At 41.7% G+C, this 20,695-nt stretch overlaps 1 non-coding gene across 1 annotated transcript; it reads left to right on the top strand.

Moving 5' to 3' along the window:
• The first annotated feature begins 20,150 nt into the window (after positions 1-20,150).
• Positions 20,151-20,257, top strand: LOC148207602 (small nucleolar RNA R71). The gene has a single exon (XR_015787782.1). It is a non-coding gene; the product is annotated as a small nucleolar RNA R71 (small nucleolar RNA).
• Positions 20,258-20,695: the final 438 nt, after the last annotated feature.

Below are 20,695 nucleotides of genomic sequence, written 5' to 3'. Positions count from 1 at the left end.
CCGAGGAGCAATTTTGTTTTCTTTAGAACTATTTTTTTTTATGGATGTTATTGTTAAACGCGTCACTATTGTCGTTGGAGTTTAGGTGTACGATTGTTTTATTTATTTAAGAATTTTAGCCACTGTGGCGGACATGAGATGTTTTTTTTTTTGAAATTGCCCACGGAGAGCGAAGTTTTGACAGTTCATAAAATTGATATTTTTGGTGGAATTATGGGAGTCGAAGCTTTATTTTATTTAAATTATTTCCCAGGGAGTTGGTTATCTCGTGTTTAGAGTTAAGACTAGACAGGTGGATTATTTAGCATTACCTAGGATGGTATATAACGTCTTGGGGCATTACAGTTGGTATTAGAGCGGAACCTCTCCCAGTAAGATGTGGTTCGGGGACGAACCAAGGCGGAAGCTGGTGGGCATGTGACGCCCGAGAAGAGGGGTACATGAATGAATCGATACCACATCCGAATGAGAGGGATCCTGAGATTATTGAAGAATGGTCAATAAAGGGTTAAAAAGAATTGATAGTCACTACCTATATCAACAAGGTGCACCTTCCTTTTCGGTGGCTCAATCGTAAGAATTCCAAAGTTAAGCGTGCTTAGCTTGGAGCAATCTTAGGTTGGGTGACCTCCTAGTTGCTTTACTAGGAAGCATGTGAGTGAGGACAAAGTATGCTGGGAGGACTCGTGTTGGTCTGTAGGGCCAGTCTATGCTCTTTTAAGTGGCTTAGAACTTGACGGTGGCGCAGCCAGGTCGCAGGGGAATGCCGGGACAGAGAGGCATTCCCCATGATTTACTTGTGCGCTGAATTTTTTTTTCTTTCATCAGTTTTTGTTGCCCCTCTGTTTCACTAGGCATAGAGTGTTCAATAAGCGTACCAAATAGAATGTAGTGGACCTTTTACTATTATGGGAGTTTCGACTGCCACATTCCTATTAGTCTATGCGTGGAGTATCGTGTTAACGTCTTGTTGAAATTTTGTGCCGTTCATCCAGACAATGCCTCTCCGTCGTAGTATGAGATTGCGAGCTGACGCCGACCCCGCTCCCGGAGGTGAGAACGGAGCTGATCCACCGCCCCCTCCTGCTGGGAATCAGGCAGGGGTAGTCCCTCCATTTCCTCCAGCAGCAGCTCAAGAGCGGGCAGATGCTCCAGTTTCCCCAGCAGTTCCTCAGGTGAACCCCCAATTGGTGTTGCTTGTGGAGGCATTGCAAGCAGTGATCAATAACGCAGCAGGGGTGGGCGGAGTCCAAGCTCAGCCACCCCAACATCTTCATACTCCCCAGAGCGAGGCTCACTTCATCAAGGATTTCAAGCGTTACGGACCCCCAACCTTTGACGGTGAGAGTGAAAGAGCGACCGCAGCGGAAGAGTGGATCAGAGAGTTGGAAGCCCTTTACGCGTATCTTGGTTGCGAGGACCAATTCATGGTGAAGGGTGCGGTTTTTATGTTGAGGGGTGAGGCCTTGAACTGGTGGGACTCAATAGCAGCGGCAGAGGATCATGCAAATGTACCAAAGGAACCTTATCGGTGGCACAGAATGAAAGGAAGTTGTTGTACGACTACTACTATCCGGAGACTGTGAAAGACATGAAGGAGGCGGAATTCCTTCATCTAGTCCAAGGAACCTTATCGATGGCACAGAATGAAAGGAAGTTCGCGGAACTCTCCCGTTGCGCTCTAGAGTTGATTCCCACTGCGGCATTGAAGATCAAGAGGTTTGTTAAAGGCTTGTGCAAGGGAATCAGAGGCCCGATGGATCTTCAGCGACCCACCACCTATGCTGAAGCGGTTAGGCGCGCCTTGATTATGGATAAGGATGTCTCCAACAAGGCCTCACCCCTGCTAGAGGTCGGATCATCTTCAGGTGTGAAAAGGAAGTTCCCTCCGACTTACGCCGACCCAGTATTGAGAGCACCCCAGCGCCAGGCTCAGTACCAGGGCATGCCGCCAGTATGCCTCACCTGCCAGAAAAGACATACGGGGCAGTGCTGGATGGGAAGTAAGGGTTGTTTCAGGTGCGGAAGAGAGGGGCATTTTGCAAGGGAATGTCCCATGTCGGCCGCAAATACACAGAGGTTAGGCCAGAGGATTTCCCCATCAGTTTCGACGCAGGGAAATAACCAAAGGGCTCGTGTCTTCGCACTTACTCGCAAGGAAGTGGCGGATGCCGAAACCGTGGTCACAGGTATTTCTTCTTACTTTTTGGGTGTTGTGTGTGAGTGTATGTCCTTATCTTTGCGTTGTGATCCAGGTACCGTCTTAGTCCATGATGTGCCTGCGTATGTATTGTTTGATTCGAGGTCGAGCCACACTTTCATCTCTTCTGCGTTTGTTCGTCAGGAAACCCTCGACTTAGAGCCGTTAGGGTTTTTGTTGTCAGTTTCTACACCATCAGGGTCAGTTTTGATTGCTAGTCAAAAGGTGAGGGCAGGTGAGTTATCTTTTGATAATCAGACCCTAAGGGCAAGATTGATCCAGCTAGACATGCAAGATTTTGACGTTATTTTGGGCATGGATTGGCTAGCTACCAACCAAGCCAACATTAATTGCTCGAGAAGAGAAGTCTCCTTCCAACTACCTTCGGGTTAGAACTTTACATTTAAAGGAGTTACGGGTAGAGTCCCAAGGACAGTATCGGCATTGAAGGCAAAACGCCTGTTACAGAATGGAGCTTGGGAATATTTGACCAACATCGTCGACATTAGTAAGACTCCACCTAGTATCGACTCCGTTCACGTGGTCAGAGAGTTCCCAGACGTGTTCCCCGATGACCTTCCGGGGCTTACCCCTGTTCGTGAACTGGATTTTTGCATCGACTTACCACCCGGGACAGCCCCCATTTCGAAGGCACCATACCGCATGGCTCCAGCGGAACTTAAGGAGCTTAAGGCTCAGCTGGAAGAGCTCTTAGACAAAGGCTTCATTCGCCCGAGCGTGTCTCCTTGGGGTGCTCCCGTGCTGTTTGTGAAAAAGAAAGATGGATCTATGCGACTTTGTGTTGATTACCAGGAACTGAACAAGGTGACAATAAGAAATAGGTACCCCTTTCCTCGCATCGATGACCTTTTTGATCAACTAAAAAGAGCAAGGGTGTTCTCAAAGATAGACCTACGATCGGGGTACCACCAGTTGAGAATTAAAGACGCCGGCATACCTAGGACAGCCTTCAGGACCAGGTATGGGCATTTTGAGTTTACCGTTATGTCTTTCGGACTCACTAATGCCCCTGCAGCATTTATGGACCTCATGAATCGAGTTTTTAAGGATTTTTTGGACCTATTTGTGATCGTGTTTATCGATGATATTTTAATTTACTCCAAGACGGAAGAGCAGCACGAAGGACATCTGCAGCAGGTTCTTACCGCTTTGAGGAAGAACAGCCTGTACGCGAAGTTCTCGAAATGTGAGTTTTGGCTAGTTAAGGTGGCTTTCCTTGGCCACATAGTTACCAGGGAAGGTATTGTCGTGGACCCGGCCAAGGTAGAGGCGGTCAGTGGTTGGCCAAGGCCTCGCATAGTGACCGAAATCCGCTGTTTTCTCGGCCTAGCCGGCTATTATAGAAGGTTCATCCAGGATTTCTCTCGGATGGCGGCACCGTTGACTCAGTTAACCCGCAAGAATGCCACGTTCACTTGGAGCGATGAATGTGAGAAAAGCTTCTAAGAACTGAAGGAGCGTTTGGTCACGGCCCCAGTGTTAACGGTACCGGATGGGGCGGGAAGTTTAGTGGTGTACAGTGACGCTTCACGAAGGGGTTTAGGTTGCGTTCTGATGCAGCATGGGAAAGTCATTGCCTATGCTTCACGACAGTTAAAGGTACACGAGCTTAACTATCCCACCCATGATTTGGAGCTTGCTGCGGTAGTGTTCGCCTTGAAGATATGGAGACACTACCTTTATGGGGAAAAGATTCAAATCTTCACTGATCACCAAAGTTTGAAATATTTCTTCACTCAGAAAGAACTTAACCTAAGGCAGCGGAGGTGGTTAGAACTGGTAAAAGACTACGACTGCGAGATCAATTACCATCCGGGTAAGGCAAACATGGTGGCCGATGCACTCAGTAGAAGAGCAGCAAGCGTAGCTCCTCTGGTAGTACCTCCTGGACCAGTGTTAGATGAGTTGGACTGTTCTGAGGTGAAGTTAGCGGTAGAAGATGTCTCAGCAGTGCTAGCTCAACTCTCGGTCTAACCTACCCTAAGACAGCGAATCATCGCTGCACAAAAGGGAGATTCCAGCCTGAACAAGGGTTTCGTTATGCTCGGCCAAGGAGATTTTTCCCTTTCGGAAGATAAGGCCCTGCTCTATCAGGGGAGACTGTGCGTGCCAAGAGATTTTCCTTTAAGGAGGGATTTACTAACAGAGGCTCATAATACCCCATTCTCGGTGTATCCTGGGAGTACCAAGATGTATAGAGATCTTAAGAAACACTATTGGTGGCACAATATGAAGCGTGAGATTGCTCAGTTTGTTAGTAGCTGTTTGACGTGCCAACAGGTGAAAGCCTCCAGACAGAGGCCCGTCGGGTTGTTGCAACTGACTGGCGTTATGCTGAACGCACGCACTAAGCGTGGTAAAAATTCTATAGATGCAAGCACACACCTGTCAGAGTAATATAAAATGGATGAAGTATCCAAGTATCGATCCTCAAGGACTTTTAAATAATTTCCAAACTCTAAAGTTTTAACGAATAGTGAACGTTGAAATGAGTGATTCTTGTAAAATGGGAAGTGGTCACAAATAATGGTTTTGGATTTGGGATTTGGTCTTATAATGGTAAAACCTAGCCCGAATTACTTCAAGTTAGCCAACAAAGAATCAAGGATACGCTAAGGACGATATGCATTTTACTTTAGGAACCAACGACTACGCTTTTCACTTGACTTATGTCTAAGCAAGTTCAAAGTCCTAAGACATTCCCTAATATGTCTATTATGAGAGATATCTTAGTTTTAGGATGGAAATAGTCACAACCTCGGGTTAAGGTCCTATGTCTAGGCTACTTAACCGGAACCCTTATGTCTAAGGCACTCCTCTCCTCGGTTTAACCACTCAACAATGCAAATAAGCAACCTTTTCAGTATTGACTGGTTAAGACTTACAGTGGCCTTCTCTAAATCCTAACTTTTTTGGGAAAACATGTTGAACAATGAATGGAAAGCAAAAACACTACTTCTTAGCAACCCTTTTTAGAAATAAAAGGCTAACTATCCATAACCGGGCTAGAGACGGGAATTTAGATAGACATATTGAAGAAAATACAGCAAGTAAAATGGTTGAAATTGGAATGCATGTGTGAAAAACAAAAGTTAACTAACGGAGAGTTTTGCTCGGGATTGAGAGCTTCGCCCTTCTCTTTCAAGCAAGGGGGAGTGTCACGTGCTCTTTCCTCCAAAAACACAACTCTCTTAACTAAAAATAAAGTAAAGGCAAAGGGAAGATAAACAAAGTGCTGGATTTTTATATATTTGAATAGGTAGAAAATGACTAAGTACAAATGGAAACAAAACAAAGTTCAATAAAGGAATGTACAGTGCTCGGGATATAAAAACTAAAAGCAACTAATGAAAGCAACTCAAAAGTACTTAGAAAGCAACAAAGAAATACTAAGAATGATCAAGAGAAGGAAGCAAGGCTTGATGAATTTGGTGGAGAAGCTGCTAAAATTTATAGCTGTGTAGAAATTGGTTAGGTAGGTCCTAAAACGCTGGTGGATCACCCATTTCCAACTCCTTAGACTGAGTAAATTGTGCTCAAACTGATAGTGAAACACTTCTTCTACACGAATGCATCGGTTGGAACCACCAAAACGCATTGGAAGACGCGTTTCATTAAGGGCAAAGTTGGATGAAAAACAGTTTTCTGCAGCCTTCCCAGGCGTCTGGCGCCTCCCATGAGGATGTTTCCGACTTTTTGCTCCTTTTGATTAATTTGCACTCCCAAATGGTCCTAAAATGTCATAAATACAATATAAGCCAACCACAAACCATCATATATGAATTTTGCATGAATTGGAACTCAAACGACCGAGAAAAAGTCCGAAACAAAGTCAAAACATAGTAAAAACAACATCTAAAACCTTCTTTTTACGCATGTAAACAACCGTAATCACACCCCCAAACTTAACTTTTTGCTTGTCCTCAAGCAAAACTTAGCAACTTTAATCAGCTTTCTAACACATGGACAAGGTAAAGCAAAAGCAACCGAGATGTTCAATCATAAATTGTCTCAGGGAAAAAGATGTCAAAGCCTACCATTTTATTGCCTTTGTAAGCTTAGTTACTATAAACCAAGTTTGAAATGATAAAATCTTTCTCTTTCAAAACCTTTTTCCTTTAAAAAACAGAAAACGTTTTCAAATACCCCTAAGGAATCTGCACACTCCCTTTTTACCTTGAAACTTTTACATCTGAAAGACTGGCTACTAGCCCTTGAGGTTTCCACACACTAACATCGGTTTCAACCACAGCTACTCGTAGAAAGACTTTGAAACTAACAGCTAGGTCATAAGATGACGACAATGTGAAACACGAAGCCACTTATCACCATCCTTACTGCTATTTTCAAAGTCAACACCCAACCTAAAACTAAATGGGTGTCTACAGTAGGACTCGGAAATCATAAATACATTTTCTTTAACTCTCATTGTTTTTACCACTTTTTTCTTTCTAACACAAGTCTTTTCCCCACTCTTATTTTCTCTCAACAAGACTTTTTTTACTCTTTTGCAACTTTTGTCTCTTTTTCTTTTTTTTTTCTTTTTCTTTTTTTAAGCTAAGTGCTTTTCAACACTTTCTTTCTTTCCAACTGACTCTTTGTCAAAAGAAAATAGCATGATTTTTCAAATATAAATAACATTTTATCTTTCTGAAATAATGACTGACACAACGACTGTCCCCTCCAAACTTAAGAGAGACAATGTCCTCACTAGGAAAAGACTTTTGCATCTGATGAAAAAGACTTAACAATAAAAAGGACAAGGACTTCCTATATAGGGGCAAAGAAAAAGTTTAAAGTCTGTAAAGATCAAAAAGACATAAAAGAAAATGGGTTTATCACATAAACGAAGGAAATAGCTCAAAGCTTAGTTAGGCATAGAACAGAAAACTCAACAATCTCTTAGAATCATCATTGACATGAAATCACATGCACAACACAGATGCTTCAAAGTAGGCAAGTGAAAAGCTAAACTAAGGTTAAGTGAAGGCATACTTTAAGTGATCAGAAGATAAACGATACTAATTTATACATGCTTCAACTGAGCTCGAAACATAATCAATACAAAAAACATGCGTAGTAAGGCTAGAATATGCAAACGACGTCATTAACCAAAAGAATAAAACACAAAAAAAAAATAGCAAAGAAGGAACCTCTCCTTCATGAAGTTGGAGGTTGTGGACTAGGAAGATGGATGACCAAGGATAGCAGCTAGCGCTGGAGGCCATGAAGGTTAAACCGCAAAATCCAATGAAGCCCTCAAGTTGTAGATATGTTGCACGACTTCTTGAACCTGATCTCGCAGCTGTTGGTTCTCCTCTCGGAGACGACGGATCTCCGATGTATGAGATGTCCCAGTACCTTCCCTTCTTTGTAGCGCATGTGCGATAATTCTCCGAATATTCTTCTCTTCCACAACTGGGGCATCTCTCTTTATTTGATCCGCAGGGAGCTGCACACCTTGTCGCAAGCAAAAAGAAGTGACCAAACGTGGGTGATAAAGCTTACCACGTGTCCGGTGGGCACACTCATGGATACTGGTATTGATCAATCCTCCATAATTCACATCTATGCCCTTTAGCATGGCATAAACCAGTAGGGCCCTATCCTGAGTGACATGCTCATCATGCTCCGTTGGTAGAATTCTGTTTTTGACTATATATAACCATCCTGCAGTAGCTAGTGAAACATCCTCGGGTTTTAGTCGTACTTTGCCATGAGTAGTCAAATCCGAAGTGGCAGAGGGCTTCCCAACACATTCTAGAGCCTCACCGAGTTGTTCTAGAGTCGGAGTCACTAACATCTTATTGCCCACAGCATCTCTGATATTCTTAATGTTGAAGGTGTAGTTGATCTGAGTGGCATCAAACCTTATTTCCTTCCCACGCACTATAGCTATATGTGACTGGGGATGAACAGCAGCGTAGAACTCTCTGACTAACTCCAAAGCCTCACATTGTATGAGCTGAATGAGTGGTCTCCATTCTTTATCTCTAGCGGTCTCCCTCCAATCATCAGGCACATCTCCTAGAGTGAGGTCGAATCCCAATTCGGTCATAATCTTACGGGATTTCATTAATGAAGTTCGAGTGGCTAAATTTGCCGCGTTCCATTTCGTCTCGACCTCCTCGCCCTCGGACAAGTCTAGTTCGATTGTATCAACTGGCCGAGGTGCAACTACCTTCTTCTTAGCTTCAGCTGCTTTAGCTTTCGCAGCTCTCGTTTTAGGTTCATGCATGGGCACTGTCGACTTCTTAGTCTGAACTGCACGACGTTTTGAACTCTTTTTCTCCCGCCTCTTGTATTGGAACATTTCCCTTATCGTCTGCGTGTCCTCAGGATCTTCTTCTCTGATAGGTTCTTGAGTACTATTCTCCCCAACCTTGGATCTACCTGTATCACACTCAAGCGGGTTAACTTCATTAGAAGGAATAGCGTGAGCATCCCTTACCCCTGGTAGAGTGGCCATCGGTGTGACATACTCATCTGTTGCCAATGGAGTAGATCCAGTTGCCCTAGTAGGCAACTCTTGGTGACTACAAAATGCTCCGTCTGTAGGTGTATCCAATGGGGAAGGTTCCGGAGTATCTTTCCTTACCACTTCGTTTTCGGTATCCTCTGGTTCCGGTATATTTGAACAATTGCCTCGTGAAACCAATAGAAAATCATCATTACCATCTCCAGGTGTGATAATCAACGGAGATGAATAAAACTGCTCATCATCCCTGTTCTCCATAGATGAATCCTTAGGCGTCAGACGCCTACTACTCCCATCTTCCTCAATTTCTGGGGTCCGTCATCACCTCCTTGCCCTTCCTCTTTTGCCCTATCGAAACTCTAGGCTTTAGCCTCTGGCTATGGCTCTTCTCTTGCTCTCCTCCATGCTCAACTCCTGCATCCATTGGCATATTGGTTAGGATTGGCATCCTAGGAGGCTCTAAGGGTTTTAGGTGTCCCATGTCGAAGGTACTCAATATGTTAGGGTTCAATTGTGGTACTTGAGGTCCTCTTTCTAGGAATGGAAGTTGAGGTGGTGGGGGAACCCTAGGTGAAATCATCCCATAATTTTGTAGAGTTACCCAATGACCCATTCCATAATAAGGTGGAAGGCTAGGAAATAGAGTAGATGGGTTGGGCATTCCGTAAGGATGAACACTAGCTGGAATTTGCATTTGGGACAAGGGAAAATGATAGGAAGGAACCGGGTTAAACATAAATGGTTGGTACATACCCGGATTGATCATTGGAGGAAGTTGTTGAGGATTTTCAGCCCTTAACTCACTGTTTTGAGGTATATTAAGTATGGGTAGCTGCTGAAAATTTACATAACCATGTGGAGCCATCATAGGAGGTTGTGTAGGAGCTTGGGAAGGAGAAGTAGAATTGAATTTATTTCTTCTCTCTTTTCTCGTGTATGTCTCTCTGGTGTCTCTATCCTTAGTTTTTATGGTATCAGAGCTAGGTTTAGATTGACACCAGAATGGTTAAAATAGCCATGATGACTGATGTGCGCAAGGATGAGAGTTCCGACGGATCGAATACGACCTCAATTTCTCTCCCTAAAAGCACATCCACGACACCTCACATCTCTATCTCTGAAAACACTTCGCTCCAAATTACCTCTCCAAAACTCAATGGAAAAAATTTTCTGCAATGGTCTCGATCGGCCCTCCTAGTTATCCATGGCCGCAGTCGACTCGGGTACATCAATGGCACGATAGCAGAACCAGATGAAGCTGACCCTTCTTTTTCCATGTGGGATGCACAAAACTCAATGGTCATGGCATGGCTCATTAACTCGATGGAGGAGGACATTAAAGAATTCTTCATCTTCTACTCAACAACAAAGAATCTTTGGAATGCGCTCACTATGGCTTTTTCTGATTTTGATAACTCGGCTCAATTGTTTGAATTACACAATAAGGCACGTTCCTTACGACAAGGTGAATCCGATGTCACCCAATACTAGAGCTCATTACGTAGGTTGTGAGCTGAACTTGATTTATGTCTCAATCTCGAATGGGAGAACTCGAAGGATGCTGAACGCTTCCGCAAACACGTCGAGAAGGAACGAATTTATGATTTTCTTGCAGGTCTTCGTCCGGAATTAAATGATGTGCGTGGCCGCTTACTTGCCACAAAGCCAATCCCAGCCATTGACGAAATCTTCGCAGAAGTTCGCTGGGAGTCAAGCCGTAAACGTGTGATGATGGGTGATACACACAAAAAACCTCTGTCCCTCTCACTGGAATCATCAGCTCTGGCGGCACGAGGTCCACCACCACCTTCATCACGATCTACTCGTCGGAACAACCTATGGTGTGATCATTGTAAGCGCACAAACCATACAAAAGATCGGTGTTGGGAACTCCATGGTCGTCCTCAACGGAAGAATTTATCAGGGGATTATCGGCCACCTCCACCTACAAATACTCCATCTTCTCGAACCAGCTCCTCCGGCTATCAAGTGGGCCCTAGTGTGTCAAACTCCCAAGATTTGGCCATCTCTCTCCCTCCATTTTCGAAGGCACTACTTGAACAGCTCTATCGCCTCTTAACATCGCCGGTTGAGTCTACTCCTTCGTCAAGTTTTGTGGCACAACGAGGTATTTTTAGTGCAGCATTAACAAGTCAGCAGAATTCCGATCAGTGGATCTTAGATTCGGGTGCAACTGATCATATGACCGCGTTTCATGATATGTTTACCATGTACTCACCCAACCCGATTCAAACACATGTCAAGCTTGCAGATGGGTCATCGGCCATTATTAAGGGCTTTGGTTATGTTATTCTTAGCCCAAACATTACATTGCACTCAGTGCTCCATGTGCCTAAATTATGTTGCAATCTAATTTCTGTTCAGAAGTTGACTCATGATTTAAAGTGTCAAGCCCTGTTCACTGACTCTAAGTGTTTGTTTCAGGACTTGATAACGGGAACGACGATTGGCAATGCTGATGGCTTTGAAGGGCTCTACTACTTCAGAGGACCAAGTCTAAGAAATAAACAAGTTCTCCAGGTTGGTAGTGAGTCGAATTCTAGGGAACAACAAATTCTACTTTTACATCGCCGTTTAGGGCACCTGAGTTTTCAGTATCTTAAACATTTTTACCCTTCACTTTTTCATAAAGATGACCTTTTTACTTGCGAAGTGTGTCAACTTGCAAAACATTCTCGTACATCTTATCTTTCTGTTGAGTATATACCATCCAGTCCATTCACAATGATTCATAGTGATTTATGGGGGCCGTCTCGCATCAAAACTATGTCTGGTAAACGTTGGTTTCGTACCTTCACTGATGACCACACTAGGGTTTGTTGGGTCTATTTACTTAAAGAAAAATCAGAAACTGCATCAATCTTTCAACAGTTTCATTCTCTCATTCATAATCAATTTAATACGAGAATCAAAATTCTTCGCACAGATAAGGGGACAGAATATTTTAATCAAATATTGGGAACTTTCCTGTCTCAAAATGGAATCATTCACCAAAGTTCCTGTGTCATTACCCCCCAACAAAATGGTATAGCTGAAAGGAAAAATAGGCATCTTTTAGAAACTGCTCGTGCTCTCATGTTCACCAATTCTGTTCCTAACTGTTTTTGGGGTGATGCTGTCCTTACTGCTTGTTATCTCATTAATCGGATGCCCTCTCGTGTTCTGAAATTTAACACTCCACTAGAAATCTTACTCACTATCTATCCGCAAATCCGATCTGTCCTCACAATTCCCCTCAAAATATTTGGATGTACTGCATTCACTCATGTTTATGATCATGAACGTCACAAATTGGAGCCAAAAGCCAGAAAGTGTGTCTTCCTTGGTTACTCTCCTACTCAAAAAGGCTATAAATGCTATTGTCCATTCACCAATAAATTTTACACTACTATGGATGTCACATTTTTTGAGTCTCAATCTTTTTTCTCCCTAAATTCCCCTCAGGGGGAGACTGAGCCTATTACAAGTAGTCTTGATGGAAATTTTTGGGAGATTGACGATCTAAATACCAGAATTGAGTCCCCTCAGTCAAAAATACCTGAGATTGATGGTCTAAATACCGAGTCACCTCAGCCAAAAATTCCTATCCCGATCGTCCCAATTACTCAGATAGAAGGGTCAGTTCCTATTATTTCCTGTAATAATGAAGATGATCAAGTCAACCCAAATCGAAGTGACAAGCAACCTGAGACTCTTGTTTATTCTCGGCGACAAACGGTTCAAAGAGGAGTGGAGCCACCACAGCTTCAACAGCAAAGTCATGAATCCATCTCATCCTTAGGTACTGAACAATCTACCCTTGTGCCTCAAGACAATACTAATGATCTTGATCTTCCTATTGCACTTAGGAAGGGTGTGAGATCGTGTACTCAACATCCAATTGCTCGATGTATTGGTTATAGTCATTTATCTTCAACAGTTCAGACCTTGGCTCTCAATCTGGAAGCCAATGAGGTACCAAAATCCATTCAAGAGGCTATGAGCAATCCACAGTGGAAAAATGCGGTAGATGATGAAATGAAGGCTTTGAAGCTTAATGATACGTGGACAGTAGTTGATCGTCCTCGAGATAAACCAACGGTAGGATGCCGATGGATCTTTACTGCCAAATATAAGGCTGATGGGTCCATTGAAAGGTATAAAGCAAGATTGGTGGCCAAAGGATACTCTCAGACTTTTGGGGTAGACTATCAGGAGACATTTGCACCCGTTGCAAAATTAAACACAATACGTGTCCTCTTGTCTCTTGCTGCAAATCTGGATTGGAAACTACAACAACTGGATGTCAAGAATGCATTCCTCAATGGAGATTTGGAAGAAGAGGTGTACATGGACCTTCCTCCTGGATTTGACATTGATAAGTATGATGGAAAGGTGTGTAAGCTGAAGAAATCTCTCTATGGTTTAAAACAATCCCTACGTGCATGGTTCGGGCGATTTTCAAAGGCTGTTTGTAAACAAGGATATACCCAAGCTCAAACTGACCATACAATGTTCTATAGGCACTCTCAAGGTAAGATCACCATCCTCATTGTTTATGTCGATGATATTATTGTCACAGGTGACCATCATGAAGAAATAGAGAGACTAAAACAGACACTTGGAAAGGAGTTCGAAATAAAGGACTTGGGAACACTTCGGTATTTTCTAGGGATGGAAGTTGCTAGGAGCAGAACTGGTATATCTGTGTGTCAAAGAAAATATGTACTAGACCTCTTGAAGGAAACCGGAATGCTTGGATGTAAACCATCTGATACTCCAATAAGTCCCAATCATAAATTGGGAGAGAGCCTAGATGGGGTACCCGTTGATAAAGGGAGATATCAACGTCTTGTTGGAAGATTAATCTATTTATCCCACACTAGGCCGGATATTGCATTTGCAGTGAGTGTTGTAAGTCAATACATGCATGCTCCTACTGAAGAACACATGGAAGCCGTGTATCATATTCTTAGATATCTTAAAGGAACTCCAGGGCTCGGATTATTTTTCGGAAAGGATGATGACAGAAAGATTAAGGTGTTTACAGATGCTGATTGGGCAGGTTCTATTTAAGATAGGAGATCTACGACAGGATATTGTACCTTCGTATGTGGTAATCTTATTACATGGAGGAGTAAGAAACAATCAGTTGTTGCAAGAAGTAGTGTTGAGGCTGAATTCAGGGCATTATCTCATGGTATTTGTGAGATAATGTGGCTGAAACTCCTCCTCCAAGAACTCAAGATCAGGTTTGATAGTTCAATGGAAGTCTATTGTGACAACAAGGCTGCAATTGCTATTGCACACAATCCAGTGCATCATGATCGTACTAAACATGTTGAGGTTGACAGGCATTTTATCAAGGAGAAGATTGAAGAGAAAATTATAAATCTGATGTATGTTCCATCATCAGATCAAGTTGCAGATATCCTAACAAAAGGACTCTTGAGACTCGTATTTGAAAGGTTGTTGATCAAGCTGAAACTGTTCAATCTGTATAGTCCAGCTTGAGGGGGAGTGTTGAATTAGTTAGAAGTTAAGATTATGTGGACTTAGTTAGAAGTTGTTTTAAAGTTGTTTAGATTTTGTGTTTAAATTTAGCAAATAAATCTCCTTTTTTGTTAGGGAAGTTAGAAGATTATTCCTAGATTTTTTTCCCTCTTATAACCTATAAATAGTGCCTCTATTCCTCATCTTTGATCAATAAATTTGAGAATTTATTTCTTCTCTCTTTTCTCGTGTATGTCTCTCTGGTGTCTCTATCCTTAGTTTTTACTATTGCTCCAGAAGACCAGGAGAAGACAACATTTACGTGTCCGTATGGTACGTTCGCTTTCAGGCGAATGCCCTTTGGATTATGCAATGCACTCGCGACTTTTCAGAAGTGTATGATGGTCATCTTCTCTGACATGGTAGAAAATATTCTAGAAGTTTTTATGGATGACTTTTCTGTTTTTGGAAATTCTATTGACGCGTGTTTAGTTAATTTGGAGAGAGTATTGGAGAGATGTGAACAAACAAACCTAGTCCTAAATTGGGAGAAGTGTCATTTCATGGTACAAGAGGGTATTGTTTTGGGTCACAAAATTTCCAAGCAAGGAATAGAGGTAGACCACGCTAAGATAGACATCATTTCAAAGCTACCTCCTCCCACGAATGTTAAAGGGATTAGAAGTTTTTTAGGGCATGGGGGATTTTACCGCCGCTTTATAAAAGACTTTGCTAAAATTTCTAAACCCTTGTGTCAATTGTTAGAACATGATAGACCATTTGTTTTTGATGATGACTGTTTAACATCATTTGAAATGTTGAAAGTTGCTTTAAGTTCAGCCCCTATAATTATCGAACCTAATTGGGATTTACCTTTCGAGCTCATGTGTGATGCTAGTGATTATGCAATAGGAGCTATGTTAGGACAACGTAAAAACAAGATCTTGCATCCTGTGTATTATGCTAGTAAGACTCTGACCGGTGCAAAACTCAATTACACTACTACTGAAAGGAACTGTTAGCAGTTGTGTTCGCCTTTGATAAGTTTAGGTCTTACTTGATAGGCACAAAAGTCATTGTTTTTACTGACCATTCTGCTTTAAAATATTTATTTGCTAAAAAAGATGCGAAACCACGTTTGATACGGTGGATTTTGTTACTTCAAGAGTTTGATATTGAAGTTAGGGACAGGAAGGGTACTGAAAACCAAGTTGCTGATCACCTGTCTAGATTGGAATCCCCGCTCTGTGATGATGGAACTGTTATACGTGAACAGTTTATTGACGAGCAACTCTTGCGAGTTGATTCAGTTCCGTGGTATGCCGATATAGCAAATTATTTGGTAAGTCGAATAGTTCCTTATGAGTTTAACAAGCAACAGGTAAAGAAATTTGTAAATGAAGTTCGATTTTATCGTTGGGATGAACCTTTTTTATATAAGCTAGGACCTGACAATATCTTACGCAGGTGTGTAGCAGAAGAAGAGCACGAGGCGATATTAGACGCTTATCATATGTCTCCATATGGAGGACATTTTCCAGGACACAAAACCGCAGCCAAAGTTTTGCAAAGTGGGTTATTTTGGCCCACTCTGTTCAAAGATGCACATAAGTTTGCCCAGGTTTGTGATAAATGTCAACGGACAGGTAATATATCTAAACGCCACGAAATGCCTCAAACTCCGATCCTGGAGATTGAAATATTTGATGTGTGGGGTATAGATTTCATGGGTCCATTTCCATCTTCTAATGGTAAGCTTTATATATTGTTAGCAGTAGATTATGTTTCGAAATGGATAGAATCCATTGCAACTGCTACCAATGATTCTAAAGTTGTCATTCGTTTTTTGCAAAGGCACATTTTTACGCGTTATGGAACCCCACATTGTCTGATAAGTGATGGGGGGCTCATTTTGTGAATAGGACTATGCAAAAGTTGCTCGCTAAATACAATGTGCGTCATAGGGTTGCAACAGCATATCATCCTCAGTCGAATGGGTTAGCCGAAATATCTAATAGGGAGATAAAAAACATTTTAGAAAAAACTGTAAATCTTAACCGTAGGGATTGGTCTTTGAAGCTTGATGATTCACTTTGGGCATATAGGACAGCATTTAAGACTCCCCTCGGCATGTCCCCCTATAGGCTAGTCTTTGGAAAAGCATGTCATTTGCCTCTTGAGCTAGAATATAAAGCATTTTGGGCTACTAAGAAATTAAATTTTGATTTGTCGGCTGCAGGTGAAGCGAGAACGTTACAATTGTTGGAATTAGTAGAACACAGACAATTTTCTTATGAGAATGCTAAGCTGTTTAAGGAAAAAACTAAATAGTGGCATGATAGGCGTCTTCGACCGAACAATCTTCAAGAAGGTGATCTGGTTCTGTTATTCAATTCTAGGTTGAAACTTTTTCCTGGAAAACTTAAGTCTAGATGGTCTGCTCCCTTTAAAATTTTTAAAGTCTACCCATATGGGGTAGTGGATCTAGTTGACTCTAAGGGAAGTATTTTTAAAGTAAATGGGCAGAGCTTAAGCCATATTTTGGAGAACTAGTGGATAGAGGAAAAACCTCTATTCAACTTTCAGGACAATAAATTTTTGGCGAAAAATGTTTTTCCTTCTTATCCGTTTTGAAAGAACAAAAGTAGAGGAAGGAAGTCTTTGTATCTTACATTTTTTTTTTGTTTAATCATAAAAAGTTTTGCTTATTAAGAATGTTCTTGAAAATGTTAAAAAAAAGGAAGAAAGAGAAAAAAAAACGTTGAAAAAAAAAAGAATTACGCAGGCGCCTAGCGCCTGCCTTTGCGAAAATAAATCTCGCAGGCGCCTGGCGCCTGCCCTGTTTTCCCAGCGTTTCGATTTTTTTTTTCTTTCTTCTCTTCTTCCTTCGTGATTTGGGTTTCATTTGTCGACTTTTGTGGGTTTTATTTTGGGTCAAACATTAATCCTTTGTGATTTCAGTTTCAAATCTCTCCTTAAACTAAAAAATACTTCAAATTTTGTTTCCCTAATCCTATTTGGAATTCAAACTTATTTTTTCCTTTTCGGTTTAGGAAACCTCGTTTGAACTTAAAACTCAATCCCTTTCCATTTAGGATTTAGTTTGAGGAAAGCTTTAAATAGACCCATTGCCTAAGCCTTGCACCTCCACCAAAACCCACACAACTCTCTTCCTCCCTTGTTTTTCGAAAAACCCACTCCCTCACCATCATTTTTTTTCGATTTCGGCCACAACCAAGAAGAAGCAGAAATTCCAGCCTTTGTTTAGTTCTATGGCTTCTTCTTCTCAACACACTTTTGATTGATCAAAGATGTGGAATAAAGGCACTATTTATAGGTTACAAGAGGAAACAAAATCTAGGAATAACCTCCTAACTTCCCTAACAAAAAAGGAGATTTATTTGCTAAATTTAAACACAAAATCTAAACAACTTTAAAACAACTTCTAACTAAGTCCACATAATCTTAACTTTTAACTAATTCAACAAATAGTAATTTGATTATAACCCGAATATCCATCTAAGAAACAATAGAAATTCGTACCTGCCAGACGGTCGAGCATCTGGTCAATAAACGGTAGAGGAAAATGGTCTTTCTTCGTTACCTTGTTTAGTTTGCGATAGTCAATGCAAACTCTCCACCAACTCACAGTTCGGGTTGAGATGAGCTCATTCTCCTCGTTGGCCTCCACGGTTATACCCTCTTTCTTTGGTACACACTGTACTGGGCTTACCCAGCTGCTGTCGGATATTGGGTATAACACCGGCGTCAAGCCATTTAAGAATTTCTTTCCTTACAACCTCTTTCATCTTCGGGTTCAACCGCCTTTGACTCTCAATAAAGTTCTTAGCATCTTCTTCCAATAAGATTTTGTGCATGCAAAAGGCCGGGCTTATCCCTCAGATATCTGCTATCGTCCATCCAATGGCCTTTTTGTGCTTCTCCAAAATCTGCAATAAAGAATATTCATTAGTAGGTGATAAATTGGAAGCTATAATAAATGGTAAAGTGTCGTTATCCCCTAGATACGCATATTTCAAATGCGACGGCAATGGCTTCTGCTCCAAAGTGGGTGGTTCCACTATGGACGAAAGTAATGACTTGCATTCTTCTTTTTGTATTTTTTTCAACAGGATTAGTCACATCTTCCGGTCCTTCTGCTATCTTATCAAGCTCTTCTTCAATCTCTGTAACTAACAAGTCATAAAACTCATCAAACATAACAGGATTCAAGCTAGTTATAGCAGAGCACTCTTCAAAGTCTCCTGGTAATTTCATGGCGTCTAGAACCTTAAATTTAACTTCTTCATTATTTACCCTCATTGTAATTTCTCCCTTCCTCACATTAAAAACTGTATCCACAGTGGCTAGAAAATGTCTTCCCAAAATAATGGGAACGTCTAAGTCCGCCTCGCAATCTAGAATGATAAAGTCCGCAGGGAAAATGAATTTGTCCACCTGGACTAAAACATCTTCTATCTTTCCCTCAGGTCTTATGATAGATCTATCTGCTAGTTGGAGGGTAACCGTAGTAGGTCTAGCTTCTCCTATGCCTAAAGATTTGAAAATTGATAATGGTATAAGATTAATGTTAGCGCCTAGATCACATAATGCCCTACCTAAGTTTTTCCCTCCTATGGAACATGGAATGGTAAAACTGCCAGGATCGTTACATTTCATGGGTAGCGGGCTGCCTACAGCTTCACTACTACATTTTGTCATGGCTACCAGTTCATGCTCTCCTATCTTTTTCTTCCTAGAAACTATATCTTTCAAAAACTTAGCATAATTTGGCATCTGTTCTAGAGCATCTACTAATGGTATATTTATATGCAATTGTTTTAAAATATCTAAAAATTTTCTAAACTGGGAATCATTATTTTTCTTAACTAATCTTTGTGGAAACGGGGGAGTAGGGGTAAAAGAAGGTTGTACCTGTGGAGGAACACTCGGGGTGTCCTCATTACCTTTTCTAATATTTTCTTTTTTTGGTGTTGTTGGATTCTCTGGTATCTTTACAGTTGGTTCAGTGGACGGAATCTGTACATCTGTTGTTGGCATTATTGGTCCATCATATGCCAGTCCACTCCTAAGGGTGACAGCTTTTCATTGTTCTTTCCCTTCTCGTTTTGGTAATTCAGTATGGCATGGAAAAGAACCTTGTGGTCTATTCTTCAATTCATTGGCGAGCTGTCCTAATTGGGTCTCGAAATTCCTCATTGATGTCGCTTGGGATTGTATCACTGCGTCGGTTCGGGCCATGTACTCCTTCATCATATTCTCAAGATTTGAGTTGTTATTTTGAACTTGTGGAGTCTGTGTTCTCTAATTGTACTGCTGTTGCGGTGGCGGGATGTATTGCTGTGTAGGTGGAACATAGGGCTGCTTGTTCTGTTGGCTCTGCCTTGATTAAAACCGCTCGAACCTCCTTGACCTCCCCATGAGAAATTAGGGTGGTGCCTCCAACCTGGGTTGCAGGTGTTCGAATATGGGTTAAAGTTCCTATTGTTCCCATGTCCTACATAAAAAACGGAAGCAGGGTTATGTGGACAATTATCATAAATATGGTTTTCACTGCAAAATGAACAAATGAGATCGTTGACTTGGCAAACAGGGGCAGGAGTGCAATAATCCCACTGCACAGGTTGTATCGGCGTGGCTAATGGATTTTTTATTCCCAACGTCATCTCTTTCAGCCTCTGGTTCATTGTAACCATCTCTTTTTGCATTGAGGTCGCAATGTCCAGAGCCAAAACTCCAACTGGATCTTGCTTCTTTGGTGCTACCCTAGATCTTTGCGAACACCATAGTTCGTTGTGTGAAGCTAAGTCATTTAGGATGTCGACTATTTCGTTGAATGTCTTCTTTGTAAAGGCTCCGTTGGCAGCATTGTTTAGCATCATCTTAGTAGGATGATCTAAACCTCTAAAGAAATGTTCTATCTGGATGCATGCCAGCAAGCCATGGTTCGGACATTTCCTGATTAGTTCTTTAAATCTTTCCCACGCCTCGTGAACAGGTTCACGATCATACTGTCTAAAGGAGATGATCTCCTCTCTGATATCAGCGTGGCGAGTAGGTGGGAAGAATTTTGTTAAAAACTTCTCCACTAACGACCCCCATGTGGTGATGGATCCCGATGGAAATGCATTGAGCCATGCTCTAGCTTGGTCCTTCAAAGAAATTGGAAAAAGTGTTAGTCTAAGAGAACCGTCTGTTATACCAGGTAATCGAAATGCATTTGCAATTTGAATGAATGATTTCAGATGATCATGTGGATCCTCATGTTCCTGCCCTCCAAAATGTCCAATTGTCTGCAACATTTGGAACATCATTGGTTTAAGCTCAAAGTTTGCGTGGGCTGGAATAGGGTTGACTATCCCTGAATCAAAGTTCTGAAAAGCCGTGGCGGCATATTCTCGTATTGCCACATCTCTGTTGTCCGCCACCTGGATAGGGTTGAATTCATTATTTCTTGCGTGATCCCTCATATTACCTTTAAC

The sequence above is a fragment of the Momordica charantia genome, unplaced genomic scaffold, assembly GCF_013281855.1.
Source record: "Momordica charantia cultivar OHB3-1 unplaced genomic scaffold, Mcharantia_2.0 BLBB01000127.1, whole genome shotgun sequence".
Classification (NCBI taxonomy): domain Eukaryota; kingdom Viridiplantae; phylum Streptophyta; class Magnoliopsida; order Cucurbitales; family Cucurbitaceae; genus Momordica; species Momordica charantia.
Note: the sequence above shows the minus strand (reverse complement) of the source record. Positions and strands in the feature narration are given on the sequence as shown.